Here is an 18,715-nt window from a genome sequence, read left to right as displayed (position 1 = left end):
CTGCCGATGCTCCGGTCATGGCTTCTGATCTAACTTAGATGCGGTGTGCTCAGTCTTGAAGCCCTGGGAAGCTCTTCAAGAGTTCATTGACTTCAACAAGAGAAGAGTCCATCACTCGGGTGAGATTGAGATTGCAGGCGTTGACGAGCTCTCAGCTGTGTTTGATGTATTCGATCTAGACAAGAATGGAAATATCACTGCAGAGGTGCTCCACTCTGTTCTGACAAACCCTGGAGACAAGAAAGCAACACTCGAAGATTGCAAGAAGATGATTAGAGGCGTGGACCAGAAGGGTGCAGATCGAATGCAAAGAAATTCATAAGGCCACTTGTTGCTTCTTGCATCGCCTTATTGTGAACCCGAGGTGATGTTGGTTGATCCCTCATCAAAGAGATGCTCAGGGGTGAAATTTGGAACTCCTTCCTTCATTATCATCTTTATTCTCAGCACCTTGCCTTCATTGTCATCTGGGATTAGTTGGGTAGGCAGGACCTGGATCACTACATCCGTGTATTGCTTCTGGGGATCTATGTATGCATCAAAATCTGGTTTCCTTGCAGCAATGCTAGCCTTGATGTTCTCCAAGCTGTGGCCGCGCTTTGCCATATCTCGCTGAATCTTCTAAGCAAACTTAACCTCATCACTGATATCTAGGTAGATACTGAAATCCAGAAGTTCTCGGACTCGAGCATCAAACATGGGGTGCAGACCCTCAATCACAAAGATTTTAGAAGGCAGAATAGTCTCTGGTGGGTCAAGAAGACCAGTGACATGGTTGTAAATAGGCTTCTCAATGGGCTTGCCTTCCTTGATAGCCTTGACGTGCTCATACATGAGATCAAAGTTGTTGGCGTAGGGATCCAATGCGGTCACTCCTTTCTCCTTGCAGCCTGACAGTGCCAGCAACTTGCTGAAGGTTTAAGGTAGAGGGCATTCTTGAGGAGCATCTTGTTGTGACAGTGCCAACAACTTGCTGAAGGTTTAAGGTAGAGGGCATTCTTGAGGATCACAATACCTATCATTTCAAGGCATGAAGTTGTTGGAATTGTTATTTTTATTGAGGTCAGCTCAGCAGTTCAGACATCAGACGATTCAAGGTTGGAGATCATGTTGATGTTGGGTGCATGGTGCACTCATGTGGCAAATGTGAAGCTTGCAACAAGAGAAGCTTGAGAAGTTCTGCCTGTTAATTGATTTCCAACTTCGTCAAGCATCATAAGGTACTTAGTTCTAAAACTCTTATCCTCTCAAATTTATCCTCTTGCTGAGCCATAGCCAATTGCTTGAGAGAATGCAAGAGCTTAAGTAGGCATTAGGTGATAAATTTGATGCTTGTTTGCTATCCAATTCGTCACAGTCATTTTGCTTCACTATCATTGAATGGATAAATTCATGCTGAAACTCATTTAGGATTATTGCTTCTGCTTACCTTAACCAATTGAGTTGTTGTTTCTTGACTGAGCCACTTAAATAAAAAATTAACAAAAAAATCCATTGTATAAGGGTAAGTCAGCAGTGAGTCACTGCTTGGTAAGCCCTACCCTTGACCCCAATTTTCCATTCCATGCATTTCATGAAAAGGTGCAATTCGTACTTTCGAATGCATCTCATGTTGGGCGTTTAATTAATAAATGTCTGCCATGTATATTCCGGGTGTGGAAAAGCCCGATGCCAGGCGAGGTGGCAAGACAAAAGAGGGGTGACCCCCCCTTGCCATCATAGACCTTGAAGGGGTGCACAACCCGGCCCGGGGGGAACTTTGTCTACCTCTCGGTGATCTGGAGCCCGAAGTTGCTTGCAGGTGCAGGTATCCACTTGAAGAATTGAGATATTGACTTGGCATTGATATATGGATGTATTGTTGACTGCAAATGTATGGAAAATACTACTGAGGATGTATTTGTAGACATGCGAATACATATGCAGTCAATGGTAGTGAATACGATGCTTGGAATGTATGGGAGATGCCTATGCATGGGAAAATTATGCTAAGAGATGTTTATGACATGCTCAGTTCTGGAATAAGGTTACAAATAGTGAATTTGGATGGTTGGGCAATGTATTATGCCATGTGGGATGCATCACCTTTTAGTCATGCATTGACAAGTTGATTTCTTGCAATCCCTTTCTTGACTCCCGTAGGGTGCTGTAAGCGATCTGCTTGCATTTATAGAAGTGTACCTACTCCCAAGAACTGAGGTGCAGGTCTTGCAGCGTGTCCACAGGTCCTACTAAGGGCCTTGATCAGTTTTGGAGCTCTAGTTGGACCCTACAAGATACTTACAGGTCAAAACAGGCCTCCTACAGGTGTAGACAGGGTGCTGGACTGCACAATATAGCAGTACTTTTCCTATTACAGAATTTTCTGTATAAAACCTGGGAGCGCGTGCTTATGCTCGGTTCAAAGAGGGCATCCTTGGCTTCGACTTGAACAAAAAAAGTAAATCAATCGGAGCTTCCTAGCTCAAGTTACGGGCAAAATATCGACAGGGGTCTAACAGGACTGCACCTAACCATGGCAGGGAATAGGGGAAAAACCAAGGCCAATGAAAATGTTCAGCTACAAATAAGGGATGCACGAGCCCCGAGGGCTGAAACTAACCCTGAGGTGGAAGATGAAGATTACTCTCATGATGTGGGGAGCCTCGGTGCGCTCACTAACAACCTCAGTTTGCATGAGACAAGGCTAGCTAAGAGGCATAGAGTATTGATGGAAGGCGTTGGTCAAATGAAGACCACTATGGACACCCTTGCTGCCGAGCTCACTAAGTGGATGAAATTCCAAATGAAAGGGAAGGAACACGAGGATAGGTTGGGTATGCATGCTAAAAGAGTGATTGGCCCATCAGTAAATGCCACAAATATGAACTCCCAAGGTACTTTGGGGAGAGTGGGCGTCCCTAACAGCACTTTTGAACAGGGAGAGCCTTCACATAGGCAAGAGGAGCCCATGAACAATGCAATGAGGGGTAATTTCCAGCCTTTGCAAGGGCCCATGCCATCTATGTGAGTTCAGCCATCTTTTGGCAGGAATTACTCTAATAATGGATCATTTTTGGACAGCCACATGGATCAGCCTCAGTTTGGATATATGGGACAACCACCTAATCATGAAAGAGAGCTGAGAGACAAGATTATCTTCTCAAAATTCAATGGTCAATCGTCATCTCCAACTAAACTCGAAGAGTGGCTCTCCAAGCTTGAGGATTTTTTTGACATCTTGCCTCGTAGTGATGGCCAAAAGATCCATTTTGCAACCATCCACTTGGAAGGATTTGCACATATATGGTGGAGGTACATTAAAAGAGAAAATCAGCAAGTAAACTCGTGGGAAGCGTTCAAGGCACTCATGGTGCAAGTATTTGTCTCGTTGGTGGAGAAAGAAAAGCTTTCCCTCCAATGGTATGGCCTTGAACAGCGTGGTCTTGCTGTTAGAGAATACACAAATCAGTTCTTCAACCTTACCATGTATGTTAAGTCGATTAGTGATGATGCCAAGTTACATAAGTATATGTACGGGCTGAATCCCCAACTCTCGGTTGATGTTTCAGCTCAAAATCCATCGGATTTGTTCAAAGCTATTGAGTTGGCTGAGAGGTACTCTCGTAAGTATTGCCCGGATGCTTCATTTCAGCATGGACAGCAAAGAGGGGCTTCTCAGCCAGTGTTTGGGCAGCAAAGATGACCTATGCAGTCACATTTTGGGCAGCAAAGAGGTGCTGTAAGGCCGGGACAGTTTGGGGTAAGTTATGGTGGTGGTAATGTGCCATTCAGCACTCCTAAGATTCCCACATACCCCACTTTTAATGCCTCAAGACCACAAAGTAATTTCAGGACAACAAACAGCCGGAGAATGGATAATAGGCAAGGGGACAGCAAGAATAAAAATGCTTTGTGGCCTTTGGCAGTCCAAAGTCCATTCCCATGGATTTGTATAAAGAAAGAAAGGAAAAAGGGCTTTGTTTTAAGTGTGGTGAGAAGTATAGAGCTGATCATGCCTCAAAATGTGCTTTTAGAAATGCTAAGGCATGGGTTCACAGCATGTTGGTATTTGAGGACTCAGAGGAGGACCCTAAGGATGCACATGCTTTTATGATGATTGCTGAAACGGATGATGCTGATGAAGAGTTTGATCAAGAAGAGTTCTTTGACCTTGTTGACTCTTTTTCTTTTGACCCCCGGTGGTTGTGTATCATGGGATATGGGTGGAAAGAATGAACTACATGCTGAAATACATGCTGCCATTGTTTATACCATATCTATGGATGTTTGGATAGGATCTAGAAGCCCTAATACATTGCGTATTAAGGGGAAAATTCATGGAAAGGATGTGTTTATACTTGTAGATAGTGGTAGCACTCATAGTTTCTTTAATAGAGCAGTCATGAACAGGCTGCAGTGTTTTTCCACTGATTTACAGCAGCCATTGAAGGTGCAAGTTGCCAATGGGAAGGAAGAAATTAGTACTCAAGTATGCCCTGCTGTTCATATTCAGCTTGCTGAAAAATTTGGACAGGAAATGGATCTAATTGCATTGGAAATGGGGCCTATAGATGTTGTCTTGGGTTGTGATTGGTTGAAAACTTTGGGCACTATAACCATGGATTTTTCCTTGCTGTATATGGAGTTTGTTAGCTCATTCACTTGCAAGGAATTCAAAATAATAGTGAATTTCAGCTCATTAGTAGCAAACAACTCAAGAAAGAGTTCAAGAGACGGTCCCAAATCTTTGTATTGTAGTTAAATAAAGAAAATTCAGATCAATCCACTAAAACAGTAAAGAATTCAGCATTGAGCGCTCTTTTAGAAGAGTACAAGGACCTCTTCCAAGTATCTACATCACTACCCCCTAATAGGGCGGTTGATCATTCCATAGATCTGGAGCCTCAGTCAAAGCCTGTGAACAAGCCACCTTATAGATTGTCTAGGTGTGAAAGAGAAGAAGTTGCCAAACAATTTAAAGAATTATTTGACATGGGATTTATTGAGCCTAGTTCTTCACCATATGCTTCCCCTGTGTTATTGGTCAAGAAGAAGGATGGATCTTTCAGAATGTGCATAGACTACAGGGATCTTAATAAGATCATCGTGAAGAATAGGTACCTGTCACGAGGACGTGAAAATTTGATGCTTTGCTTATGTTTAATTGACATTTGATTAAAGGTTTAATCAAATGTGCAATTAAAAGATGCACGTGTTGCACATGTGAGGTGCAAGCTACTTTCTCACAGTTGAAGACCGAAGGACCCTGTGAAAAAGATGGGTGTCAAAGGCAAAAGTTGTAACAAGTTACACTTGTTAGATTCTAGGTGAATTTTGGTGTCAGTTTGCCCCTAGGACCATTAATTGGCCATTAAGTGTTAGTGGTGACACTAGGGACTAGGCATTAATTAATGGATTAATGCTTGTTCAAGGGTCAATTAATGCATGGGACCACTTTAAATTGCAAATGGCCTAGCCAATTAATTTTTGGATGGGCAAGGCCAAATTTCTGGGCATGGATTAAGGGCCGAATTAATTTTCAGAATTAATTAATTCTGAAAATTAATTAAATGGTTGGAAATTGCTGAAAATGAATTAAGAAAGCTGCCACTTGGCAAAACTTGCCCATGCAAGTGGGGCAAAGGCTAAATAGGGCTGAAGGGAGAGGGAAATCTCGTTTTTTCATTTTGGAGCTGTTGGAAAGAGGTGTTGGACTGTTGCTGCCAGCTTTTGGGGCCAATTCCCAGCCATTGGAGACTATTTTGGTGATGGATATTGCATATTCTTGACCTTGGGAAGCTGACAATTGCTGCTGATGTAGTTTCTCCTGAAGATCACAGTCTTTGATGCTCCTATTGTTGTTGGTGCATCCGTTTGGGGTTGGTACAGCAGGGCAACAACTGATTTTGATCAGTTCTTTGTGACAAATCTCAAAATTTTCTCTCTCTACAGCATTCTCTCATCTCCTTCAGCCTATGCTCAGCCATTCTCAGCAATTCTCAGCCATTCGGAGGAGGTCTCAGCCATTTTTGGTGGGTTGATCTGTAATTTCTGCAGCAAACCCTAATTCACAGCAGAAATTAGGGTTTAGCAGCCACCTTGGGATCCGTGCCAGAGATTGAAGGCTCAAGGGACTAAAATCAGTAGATAGCTGATAATTGAAGATTATCAAGGGATTTCAGGAGCGAGCCCATCTCGAATTGATTTGGGGCAGCATTTGGCCAGCCAAGGGTCAAATTGGAGAAGAAGTCCTGGGTGAAACAAGGAGCAAATGACCCAAAAGGCTCGCTGAACATTTATGACAGCAAGAGCAATTGGTTAGTAGGAGGGGATTGAAGAATCTCAAGTTGTACTCCTTCCAATTGAATGAAAGCTAAAGAAATACCGCAAGGGGCGCCAATTTTGGGGCCAACAGGGTGTCCACTGTCCAAGAATGTTATGGTAAAGTGTGTATTTCATTTTATGTGTATTTATTTATTGCTGTAATTAACTCTTAAATCAGGTTATCACCACCCATTCCAAGAAGGAAGGCTGGTTTCAAGGTTCCGTTGCCGCGATACTTCAAATCTCTTGATTTGGTGGGCCCAAGGCACCTGATTGCAAGCCAAAGCTTGCTATGCTGATTTTTGTGCTCAGCTGAGAAATTACAGCAACATGTCTTCATATAGTGAGATGGAATCACGCAGTGATGATGCCTCTCAGTATGGACATTCTCACGGGAATGAAGGAAATGCAATGCCTAATCTTGGACAAGGCTCTCATGATGGACAACAAGCTGAAAATGTTGCTGTTGGGCAAGATGCAGGGCCTTCAAGCCATCACGAGGTAGATGACCGGCAAAGTGAAGAGGAATTTGATGACCAGTTCAAGAATCGGATGAGGACAATAGCCAATATCTTTGCTGAATTGGCAAAAGATCCTCAGTTTACTCGGTTTTTGAACACTCGTACGAAGGACAACAAGGGCAAGAAGAGAAAATCCTCTTCTAGAACTTCGGGACAGCAAGATGCACCGAAGAACAAGCCAAAGCCTTCTCAAGATGCTCCTAAACATGCTCACGATGAAAAGCAGTTGGTGCTAGTTGGGCGTTGGGCAAGAAATGCAAATGCAAGTTCATGATGTATTTGCCTATCCTATGGTTTTTGGACAGCAAGGTTTGCATGAGAATTTGGGGCAGCCAGCTTACTTTGGTGGTAGCACAAATTTTTCATGCTATGGTGGGTGAGTGACTGAATGTGGGAATGTATGGAACACCTCCCCATAACTTTCAGCAACCAATGCATGGCTTGCATAACCCAATGTACTCGGGTATGGCTCATGGAATGCATAATCTGATGTATGGTGGCATCGGTATGATGCTTGGTGTGCAAAATTACGCATATGGGCAAGTATCGGTACTCCGTCGTGCTTTTGGGGCTCAAGGAATAAGTGCTGGTCATACAAATGCTCCGTTTAATGCTGGCTATCATGGAAATTGCCTCTACACTAGTGGATACACTATGCCTTTCATGTGAGCTTGTTGAGGCCTTTTTATGGTGATGTGCCTAAGGATGTATCTGCTGAAATTCAGTCCAATGTAGAGGAGCTGAATAAGATATTGGTAATTGAGCAGATTTTGGCACAAAGAGAAAAGGTCAAAGGTGAAGCTTCCATAAGCTATTGGGTGAAGTTTCACAACTGTTCACCAATGGATGCCAAATGGATGGAAGAGGATGACTTGGCAGACCATCCTCAGTTGTTGCAACTTTATCTCGATGCCTTTCAGTTAGAGCCGACTTTGGATTGGGCTTACTCAGGTTCAGTAGAGCGGGCGTTCGGAGCATTGCCTGATGCTCAAGGGGGAGGTAGCACTTCCACTCCATCGGTTTTGGACAGCTCTCGTATGTAGTGGATCTCGGATGTATTCAGCATGCATCCAAGGTACTGTGCTAACAGCATGTCTGCCATGAGGTCACTACTCGGTGTACTAGTCACTGTGAGATACATGTATATGAGTATGGTTGTCACCGCGGCTTTGAGACTATACTTATGCATGAGTTTTTGGACCAGTTTGGCATGAGTTTTTGGACCAATTTGACATGAGTTTTTGCCTCAATTTTGAGATCGATTTCTGATTAGTTTCAGCTCACTTTTTGATTAGTTTGAGAACCGTTTATGATCACTTTGGGATCAGTTGTTTGCATCAGCTTTTGCATTAGTTTCTGATCAGTTTTTTTTACCATCAGCTTGTGATCAGTTTGGAGTCACATTTGCAGCCATTTGTGATCGGTTCTCATATTAGTCCATGATCAGTTTATGATCAGGTCATGCTTAGTTTTTAATGGTGTATAGCTGATTCCATGGACAGTCGCATGTAAACAAATGTCATTGACAATTCAGCCATAGTTTCGACTCGGTTTATGCTTTACTATGGTTGTGTAGTCAGCATTGTTGAGAAACAAGAGTTTGGGATGCATCCGATGAGTTTCTGGCAACAGTTATGGACTATTGTTGAGCTTTATGCTATGTTTATGTTGGCTGGAAATTTTTAGCAAATGGTGGGCATATGAGATAGTTAGTTAGCAGTGGCCAATGTTGTGTTGACTATGATGCCTTGTGAAAATTCCAGTGCAATATTGTTTGCTTTGACACATTACAGTGCAATCCAGGATGATTGCAAGGATTTCAAGGGGGTGGTTTGTCACGAGGACGTGAAAATTTGATGCTTTGTTTATGTTTAATTGACATTTGATTAAAGGATTAATCAAATGTGCAATTAAAAGATGCACATGTGTTGCATATGTGAGGTGCGAGCTACTTTCTCACAGTTGAAGACTGAAGGACCTTGTGAAAAAGATGGGTGTCAAAGGCAAAAGTTGTAACAAGTTACACTTGTTAGATTCTAGGTGAATTTTGGTGTCAGTTTGCCCCTAGGACCATTAATTGGCCATTAAGTGTCAGTGGTGACACTAGGGACTAGGCATTAATTAATGGATTAATGCTTGTCCAAGGGTCAATTAATGCATGGGACCACTTTGGGTTGCAAATGGCCTAGCCAATTAATTTTTGGATGGGTAAGGTCAATTTTCTGGGCATGGATTAAGGGCTGAATTAATTTTCAGAATTAATTAATTCTGAAAATTAATTAAATGGCTGGAAATTGCTGAAAATGGATTAAGAAAGCTGCCACTTGGCAAAACTTTCCCATGCAAGTGGGGGAAAGGCTAAATAGGGCTGAAAGGAGAGGGAAATCTCGTTGTTTCATTTTGAAGCTGTTGGAAAGAGGTGTTGGACTGTTGCTACCAGCTTTTGGGGCCAATTCCCAGCCATTGGAGACTATTTTGGTGATGGAGATTGCATATTCTTGACCTTGGGAAGCTGACAATTACTGCTGATGTAGTTTCTCCTGAAGATCAGAATCTTTGATGCTCCTATTGTTGTTGGTGCATCCGTTTGGGGCTGGTACAGCAGGGCAATAACTGATTTTGATCAGTTCTTTGTGACAAATCTCAAAATTTTCTCTCTCTACAGCATTCTCTCATCTCCTTCAGCCTATGCTCAGCCATTCTCAGCAATTCTCAGCCATTCGGAGGAGGTCTCAGCCATTTTTGGTGGGTTGATCTGTAATTTCTGCAGCAAACCCTAATTCACAGCAGAAATTAGGGTTTAGCAGCCACCTTGGGATCCGTGCCAGAGATTGAAGGCTCAAGGGACTGAAATCAGTAGATAGCTGATAATTGAAGATTATCAAGGGATTTCAGGAGCGAGCCCATCTCGAATTGATTTGGGGCAGCATTTGGCTAGCCAAGGGTCAAATTGGAGGAGAAGTCTTGGGTGAAACAAGGAGCAAATGACCCAAAAGGCTCGCTGAACATTTATGACAGCAAGAGCAATTGGTTAGTAGGAGGGGATTGAAGAATCTCAAGTTGTACTCCTTCCAATTGAATGAAAGCTAAAGAAATACCGCAAGGGGCGCCAATTTTGGGGCCAACAGGGTGTCCACTGTCCAAGAATGTTATGGTAAAGTGTGTATTTCATTTTATGTGTATTTATTTATTGCTGTAATTAACTCTTAAATCAGGTTATTACCATCCATTCCAAAAAGGAAGGCTGGTTTTAGTACCCCATTCCACGCATAGATGACTTGCTAGATGAGCTCAAGGGGGCTAAGTACTTTACAAAGATAGATTTGAGGTCAGGCTATGGCTAGATCCGCATGAGGGCAGGGGATGAGGTCAAAACAGCGTTTCGGACTGATTGAGGGCTTTATCATTTCTTGGTTATGCCTTTTGGGTTAACTAATGCATCGGCCATTTTTCCGAGCTTAATGAACAAAATACTTCAGCCCTTTCTTTTCAGATTTGTGTTGGTTTTCTTTGATGACATCCTCATCTATAGTAGATCACTGAAGGATCACCTTTGGCATATGAGGCAGGTGTTTGATATATTGAGGCAATATAGACTCTTTGCCAAGGAGACAAAATGTTCTTTCGTGCAGACAGAAGTGGAATACTTGGGGCACATTGTTAGTGAAGATGGAATTAGGGCTGATCCTAAGAAAGTGCAGTGTATAAAAGACTGGCCCACACTTGCAAATACCACTTTACTTAGAGGATTTCTTGGTTTCTCATCATTCTATTGTAGATTCATTAGGCATTATGCCACTATTGCAGCTCCCTTGATTGATAGGCTTAAGAAAGAGGCTTTTTTTTGGGATGCCATAGCTGATAAGAGCTTTAATTAGCTCAAGGAATTGCTTACCTCAGCTCCCATCTTGGTATGCCTAGATTTTTCAAAAGAATTCACCATTTAGTGTGATACCAGTGGCAGAGGCATAGGGGTGGCATTGTCACAGGAGCATGGGATAATAGCGTTTGAGAGCCGCAAACTTGTTGAAAATGAGATGACCATGAATGTATATGACCAAGAGATGTTGGCCATCCTTCATGCCATTAAGAAATGGCACCACTACTTGTATGGTAGCAAATTTAGGGTCAAGAGCGACCATAGGGTCCTCAAGTATTTCCTCTCTCAGTCTAATCTTACCTCCAAACAACGCAGATGGGCAGCTACATTGCAGAACTATGACTTTGACATTACACATACGTGAGGAAAAGACAATGTAGTTGCTGATTCGTTATCTAGAATGTGGGCCTGTAAAGTTTCAGCCATCATGGAACTTCATAATGATTGGATAGAAGAGCTTTAGGATGCCTATTTGTTAGATGCTGATTTCAGCTACATTTTTCAGAAATTACAGCAAGGGCATGTGGAAGAGAACTCTCTATATCAGCTTAATAACGGTCTCTTATGGTTTTAGGGTAGGATTGCCATCCCATACACTTCTCCATTCAAGCAAAATATTATGCAAGAGATGCATTCCTCGCCTACAGCTTGGTCATTTGGACATATTTAAAATCTATGACAAGATTGCTAAGAGCCTTCACTGGAAGGGCCTATGGAAGGATGTAAAAGATTTTGTCTTGAACTGCGTGCCATGTCAGAAAAACAAGGACAATACCTTAAAACCAGTTGGTTTACTTCAGCCATTGCTTATGCCGGAAGGCAAATGGACACACATTACTATGGACTTCATTACCGGCCTACCAGTGACCCAAAAAGGATGGAACAACATCTATGTAGTTGTGGACAGACTCACCAAGGCAGCCCATTTCATTCCTACAAAGACTCAATATAATGCTTCTCAAGTAGCCAGCCAATTCATGGAACATGTTTTCAAATTACATGGCTTACCACAGGTCATTGTGCATGATCGGGATGCTAAGTTCATGAGTAACTTTTGGCAGGCAGTTTTCAGCTCTATGGGCACTCAGTTAGTCCCTTCCACTGCTTACCATCCACCGACTGATGGCCAGACAGAGAGGGTCAACAAGTGGTTGGAAACTTACTTGAGGCATTTCTATCATGATGTGCAGCATGCTTGGGACTCATGGTTGCATTTGGTTGAGTTTGCCTATAATAACTCTACACACTTTAGCATTGGAGTTTCACCTTTTGAGGCATTGCTTTATGTGGATGACAAAAGAAGGGATGTTGAGTTCCAAGAAGGGGATTTGGTGCTTTTGAAAGTGCCCAAGTCCAGATATGCCACCCTAGGATGGGTCCAGCAACAAGTTAGCTCACAGGTTCTATGGGCCATACCGGATTGTCAAAAGAGTGGGAGACTTGGCATATTGGTTGGCATTGCCCCCATCCACGAAGATTCATAATGTCTTCCATGTGAGTCAATTGAAGCCCTTCATTGGATCATCAATGGATTATGTTGAGGAGCTACCACCGATAGATGAAGGCGGCATCATTCAATACATACCCGAGCAAGTCATAGGTGCCCAAGTCCAGATATGTGTCAGAGTGCAGCGGTGCGGAAGCGTAGGACTGAGAGAGAGAGAACGCAGAGAGAGAAGAGAGAGAAAGAGATAGTGGACGATGAAGATCTGCTGTATAAAGAATGCTGAATACAAAGATATGCAGATATATACACGGGCGCAGTGCGCTGGACTGCGTGTCTCCACCTCGACGATGCAACCTGTTGTTCACCTCGAAGTCCGCTGCAGTCTGCACTGTCTCCTGTCTGAAATCTGCGAACAGAGACGGAATCTGCGCGTCACCGGTCTGTAATCTGCGAGCAGAGAAGTGTACCAGACTGCTGAAAGTGGCAGATATAAATAGCTGAAAAACCGGGCAAAAGAGGGCGCCAGAAATGGCCAGGCGGCTGCATTAAATGCAGCCGACTGCCTGCTGCAGGTCGGACTGCCACGTGGCAGTCCGACTGCAGGCAGTTCGACTGCACCAGGCCTGTCCTGCTGCCCTGACCTGATCTGATCTCTAAGACCCCCTCTCAGAGCCTGGGCAGGGTAGAAGCCTGAGGGATCTGGAATGTCGCCGAAGTAGAGCCTGAGGAAGCGCCTTCGTAAACAAATCCGCAAGATTGTCCTCCGTCTTGCAGTACTCCACAGTGATGGTCTCATCCAGAAGCTTTTCTCGGATGAAGTGGTACTGGATCTCAATGTGCTTCGTCCGGGCATGAAAAACAGGGTTCCTTGCTAAGGCAATGCAACTCTCATTGTCACATCGCAGCAATGTAGGACGAGTCTGGGGGCACCCAAGCTCCGCCAATAATCTTCGAAGCCACACAACCTCGCATGTGGTGGAAGACGCGGCCCGATACTCCGCCTCAGTAGACGAAAGGGCTACCGTGGGCTGCTTCTTGCTACTCCATGAAATAACACCTGCACCCAAAGTAAAATAGTAACGTGTAGTAGACCGCCTGTGGTCCACATCACCGGCCCAATCCGAGTCGCTCCAACCTGCAAGTACAAGATCTGACCCATCTGTCCCTGTGGGGTAATGAATCCCTAAATCAGACGTCCCTCTTAAATACTGAAGTATCCTTTGAGCAGCCTGCCAATGCACTGTCTTAGGTTCACTCATGAACCCTGCCAAGAGCCCAACAGCAAAACATAGATCAACCCTGGTGTTGAGAAGCCAAATCAAAGACCCAATCAATTGTCGATAGCGGGACGCATCCGCCAAAGGAGAAGCTGAATGGGAAGTGGCCTTCCAGTTCGGATCCATAGGAGTAGATAGGGCCCGACAATCCTCCATCTCAAAAGACACCAAGAGCTCTTGTACATATCTCTGTTGAGAGATAAAGATCCCCCTCTGAGACTGATAAATCTCATGGCCCAAAAAGAAATGGAGTAGACCCAAGTCCGTCATCTCGAATGTCTGATGTAAAGCTGACTGCGTCTCTTGGACCTGCTGTGCATCATCACCTGTGACAATCAAATCATCAACATATAAGACAAATAGCACACAACCATCCTCGGAAGTGTGAACATACAGCTGCGGATCGGCCTTGGACCGCCGATATCCCAACTGAGACTGAAGGAACGAATCAATCTTCTCGTTCCATGCACGCGGAGCCTGCTTGAGGCCATACAAGGCCTTCTTCAACCTGTAGACTTTCCCATCTGAAGATCCAAAGCCAGGAGGCTGCTCAATATAGATCTCCTCCTTCAAATCACCATTGAGGAAGGCCGACTTCACATCCAACTGATAAACAGGCCATCTCCTATGGTCAGTCAAAGCAAGAACAGCTCTAATGGTCGCCATACGAGCTGCGGGGGCAAAAGTATCATGACAGTCAATACCTGGGCGCTGTGCAAAACCTTTAGCAACAAGGCGAGCCTTGTGCTTATCCAAAGAACCATCGCTAAGGTATTTGGTCTTGAAGACCCACTTGACTCCAATCACCTTCTTCTTCGGGGGGCGGGGCATGAGTGACCAAGTGCCATTCCTCTCAATAGCCTCCAACTCAGCTTCCATAGCTTTCTTCCATGGTGCGGACTGTAAAGCCTCCTTCACGGAGGTGGGCTCTCGATCTTGCATAACACGGGTCATCAAACAATAGTTGGAGCAAACAAGCTCCGTAGAATGTGTCTGGTGCCTCCGTGACCGCCGCGGACCATCCTGCGGTCCCCACTCCTCAGGAATCTCCTCGATCCCTGAATCACGGAGTGTGTCATGGGCCCAGCGAGGAGGAGGCGGAACCTCCCCTCGTCGTTCTCCATCAGTAGAAGACTCGGGAATATCCACCGGTGGTAACTCTGCTGAGGTGTCCGGTGGAACAGTAGACTCTGTGTCAGAAACAGAATCATAATCAAAAGGTACGGGCTCCAGTGGAACTGTAGAAGGAGCCCAACTCTCCCCTGGATCTCCAAGAACGGGATGCTCCTCACCTGTTGAAGTAGCCGGAACCTCCACAAACCGCACATCACGGCTAGTGTACACATTTCCCTTGACGGGATCATATAGTCGGTAGCCTTGAGACTGGGAGCTGTAGCCAACAAATACCTGTTTTCGGGAAGCTGCTTCAAATTTATCACGGTGAGCCTTGGGGATGTGAACATAGACATCACACCCAAAGACCCGAAAGTAAGAAACATCTGGCTTCGTCCCAAAATAAGCCTCAAATGGGGTCATCCCTTCCACGGCCGAAGTAGGGGATCGATTAAGGATGTGGACTGCAGTAGCCACAGCCTCAGCCCACAGAATCTGAGGGGTCTGTCGGTGCTCCATCATGGTGCGCGCCATCTCGATCACACTGCGGTTCTTCCGTTCAAGAATATTTTCTTGAGGAGTGTTGGTATTGGCAAACTCCTGGTGAATTCCTCTATCTGCACAAAACCGAGCAAACTCATTAGAAACAAATTCACCTCCCTTGTCGGATCGCAAGGTCTTCAACTTCCGGCCCGATCAGTTCTCCTCAAAGAGAAGCCAATCCTTGAAGTGCGAGAAAGCTTCTGACTTTAATGCCAAAAAGTAGGCCCATGTCATCCTGCTGTAGTCATCCACGATCAACATGAAGTACGAGCTCCCACGCAAGGACTCATTCCTCATAGGGCCACATAGATCCGTAGATACTAGCTCCATCGGTGAAGTAGACCACCGCGAAGCTGTGTGGGGAATGGCATCCCTATGTTGCTTCCCCCGAATGCAGGAGACACATGGCTACTGGCTCACCACTATATCCGGCAACCCTCGAACAAGCTGTCCACGTGACGCCCTCCGAAGATAGTCATAGTTCAGGTGACCAAACCGAGCATGCCATAACTCTGACTGTGACTGAGAGGTAAGAAGAAGAGTAGAGAGGGCGGTGGAAGACTTCAGTTTGTAAATGCCGTTCTCCTCATATCCGGATGAGAGAACCTTCCTCGATCCACGATCAAGGACTCGCACCGTAGTACTGTCAAACTCCACCAAAAGGCCAAGGGAGCAAATCTTATGAACTGAAAGGAGATGGTACCCTAATCTTGGTACATGCAAAACCTCTGAGGTATGGGTAACACCTCGTCCATCGGGAATAAGCTGCATCTTACCCCGACCTGCAATAGATACTGAAGAGCTGTCTCCAATGAGAATCTGCCCACGCGAGGGTCGCAACTGGGCAACACCATCTGATGAAGGAGTCATGTGCCGTGAGGCACCACTAGCAGCATCAGAAGCATTCGGTGAAGCGTCCTCAATGACAGCTAGATGAAGAAATGCAGCTGATGAGGGTGCAGCCACCGCTCCAGAATCCTTGGTGTCCTTCTTCTTGGTGTCCTTCGTGTCTTTGTTAGGGCAATCCTTCTTCCAATGGCCAGTCTTTCCACAAATATGGCATGTGGAATCTTTGTCCTTGTCCTTCTTGGACTTGTTATCCCCCTTCTTCTTCCTTTGGTCCTTCCCCTTCTTTTGAGAGGCTTGACCTGTCAGCGCCTCCGACTTGGAAGCATTCTGTGCCTTTAATTGTTCCTCTTGGTTCAAGACCATAGGAACCAACTCTTCCCAGCGAAGAGTAGACTCTCGCCCCGAAGCAATAAGAGCAGAGTAAAATGTACCGAATCGTGGCGGCAACTGGGACAATAGTGTGATCGCCATGTCTTCGGAGGAAATCAGCTTCCCCGCATTCTGAACCTGCATCTGAAGCTACCTTAGCTTGTTAATGTGCTCCCGTAGCGAAGAAGACTTATTTACGGACAAGGTCCACATCTGTACCTCCAAAGAAACCCGGTTCATAAGGGTCATCCGATTGTACATCTGATCAAGCTCCAGCCATATCTCCCGAGCCACCGTCAAGTGCTCGATGTGAGCGATCACGGCTGTAGTGCATGATAGAAAGAGAAAGGATCGAATCCTGGCATTCAGTTTGTCCCAATGAGACTGGGCCTTGGCCAACTCCGCACGAGCATCGGAAGAGAGTTTGGACTCATCTCTTGTCAATGTCCTCCTGTACCAGCTCCGCCAAATCATAGGACTCAAGAATGGCCAACATCATGATGCGCCAAATGCGGTAGTTGTCGCCGTCGAGCTTCTGATCTGCAGGAAGAGCCGGTAAGACAGGCACCTTCCGGTCCATAATCGCCTGGAACTCCAAGTCAATCTCTGTAGACATCTTCACCTGCAATGCCTTTACAAACGCAAAAGCAGCCCCCTCTGACTGGGAAAACTCAGCTTGCTAAGGCTCTTCCGCGTCTTGAACCTTCTTCACTCGCCGGAGGCGATGAAAAAGCAAAACCTGCACTTGTAGGCTGAAAACTCACACTTCCTCCGCGTCAAACAGTAGTAAACAGCAGCAAATCCACCACCTGTACTCCTTTCCTGTGCGCCCACACTCGTTTCAGCCTTGTTCCAAGGCGCAGCCCTCCTGTCTGCCCTTAAACGCAAAAAACGCAAATTTGTGTCACGATGGAAACTCCTCTTCAGGTTGATTCTGCGCTCAGTCAGCCCTCAAACACTGCTCTGATACCATGTCAGAGTGCAGCGGTGCGGAAGCGTAGGACTGAGAGAGAGAGAACGCAGAGAGAGAAGAGAGAGAAAGAGACAATGAAGATCTGCTGTATAAAGAATGCTGAATACAAAGATATGCAGATATATACACGGGCGCAGTGCGCTGGACTGCGTGTCTCCACCTCGACGATGCAACCTGCTGTTCACCTCGAAGTCGGCTGCAGTCTGCACTGTCTGCTGTCTGAAATCTGCGAACAGAGACGGAATCTGCGTGTGTCACCGGTCTGTAATCTGCGAGTAGAGAAGTGTACCAGACTGCTGAAAGTGCTAGATATAAATAGCTGAAAATCCGGGCAAAAGAGGGCGCCAGAAATGGCCAGGCGGCTGCATTAAATGCAGCCGGCTGCCTGCTGCAGGTCGGACTGCCAAGTGGCAGTCCGATTGTGTAGTCCGACTGCAGGCAGTCCGACTGCACCAGGCCTGTCTTGCTGCCCTGATCTGATCTGATCTCTAACAATATGTCACCCTTAAGAATGGGTCCATCAACAAGTTCGCTCACAAGTTCTATGGGCCATATCGGATTGTCAAAAGAGTGGGATACTTGGCATATCGGTTGGCATTGTCCCCATCCACGAAGATTCATAATGTCTTCCATGTGAGTCAATTGAAGCCTTTCATTGGATCATCAATGGATTATGTTGAGGAGCTACCACTGATAGATGAAGGCATCATTCAATATATACATGAGCAAGTCATAGGACAAAGTGAAAAGAAGCTTCGCTCTCACTCCATCATGGAATACTTGATTAAGTGGCAAGGTTTACCGCTTGAGGAAGCTTCTTGGAGGTAAGCTTCAGTTTTGGAAGAGTTTCCATACCTACTAGAAGTATATTTGGCTGGAATCTAGCTAACTATGGCCCTGTTTTCTCTCAGAATTGATTGCAGATAGCTCTCTGTTTCAAAGCAGATTTTATTTTGTACTATGGACAGCAATGGACATCATACATGGGCTGAAAGTACTCCTTGAGAGCTTTGTTTTGACATATGGCACACTCCGATCGGAGTCTCCTACAGAAAGTTATGACAGATTTACTACAGCAGGGCCTTGTAGTAATCAACTTGGTGTCCATTGTTTGCAGCTTGCATTTACTCAAGATACTTGGGTCAAAAATTCATTTTGATAATTCCCCAGTAAGGCCCATGTATCGTACATACCCCAATGACCCATTATATACAATAATACCTCTTCATTCATTAGTATGCCCTTGTAATAATGCAGCAGAGTAGTACTCTGACCTGCTCCTGCCTAGTTATCATAAGTGCCCAAATTGTTTTTGAGGGCAAAAACCTTCGGGTGGGGATGGAATGTAAGAGAGAGGGATTTAATAATGGGGAAATACTAGCTACATTGGATGGCTGGTATATAAGGTGTTAGGGACTTGATTTTTGGGGGATCAGA

General features: G+C 45.1%; 1 protein-coding gene and 1 pseudogene across 4 annotated transcripts in view; one reads left to right on the top strand and one right to left on the bottom strand.

Annotated features, from left to right (window-relative positions):
- Positions 1 to 18,715, top strand: part of LOC148030251 (YCF49-like protein) — a 46,203-nt gene that overhangs the window by 4,503 nt on the left and 22,985 nt on the right. The window lies entirely within an intron of this gene.
- LOC148030252 (phosphoribulokinase, chloroplastic pseudogene) lies at positions 349 to 4,245 on the bottom strand (annotated as a pseudogene).

The sequence above is a fragment of the Lygodium microphyllum genome, chromosome 10 (genome assembly GCF_053477565.2).
Source record: "Lygodium microphyllum isolate KBCC chromosome 10, Lygodium_microphyllum_v1.1.10, whole genome shotgun sequence".
In the NCBI taxonomy this organism is placed as follows: Eukaryota; Viridiplantae; Streptophyta; class Polypodiopsida; order Schizaeales; family Lygodiaceae; genus Lygodium; species Lygodium microphyllum.
This window is presented reverse-complemented; position numbering and strand designations above follow the sequence as displayed.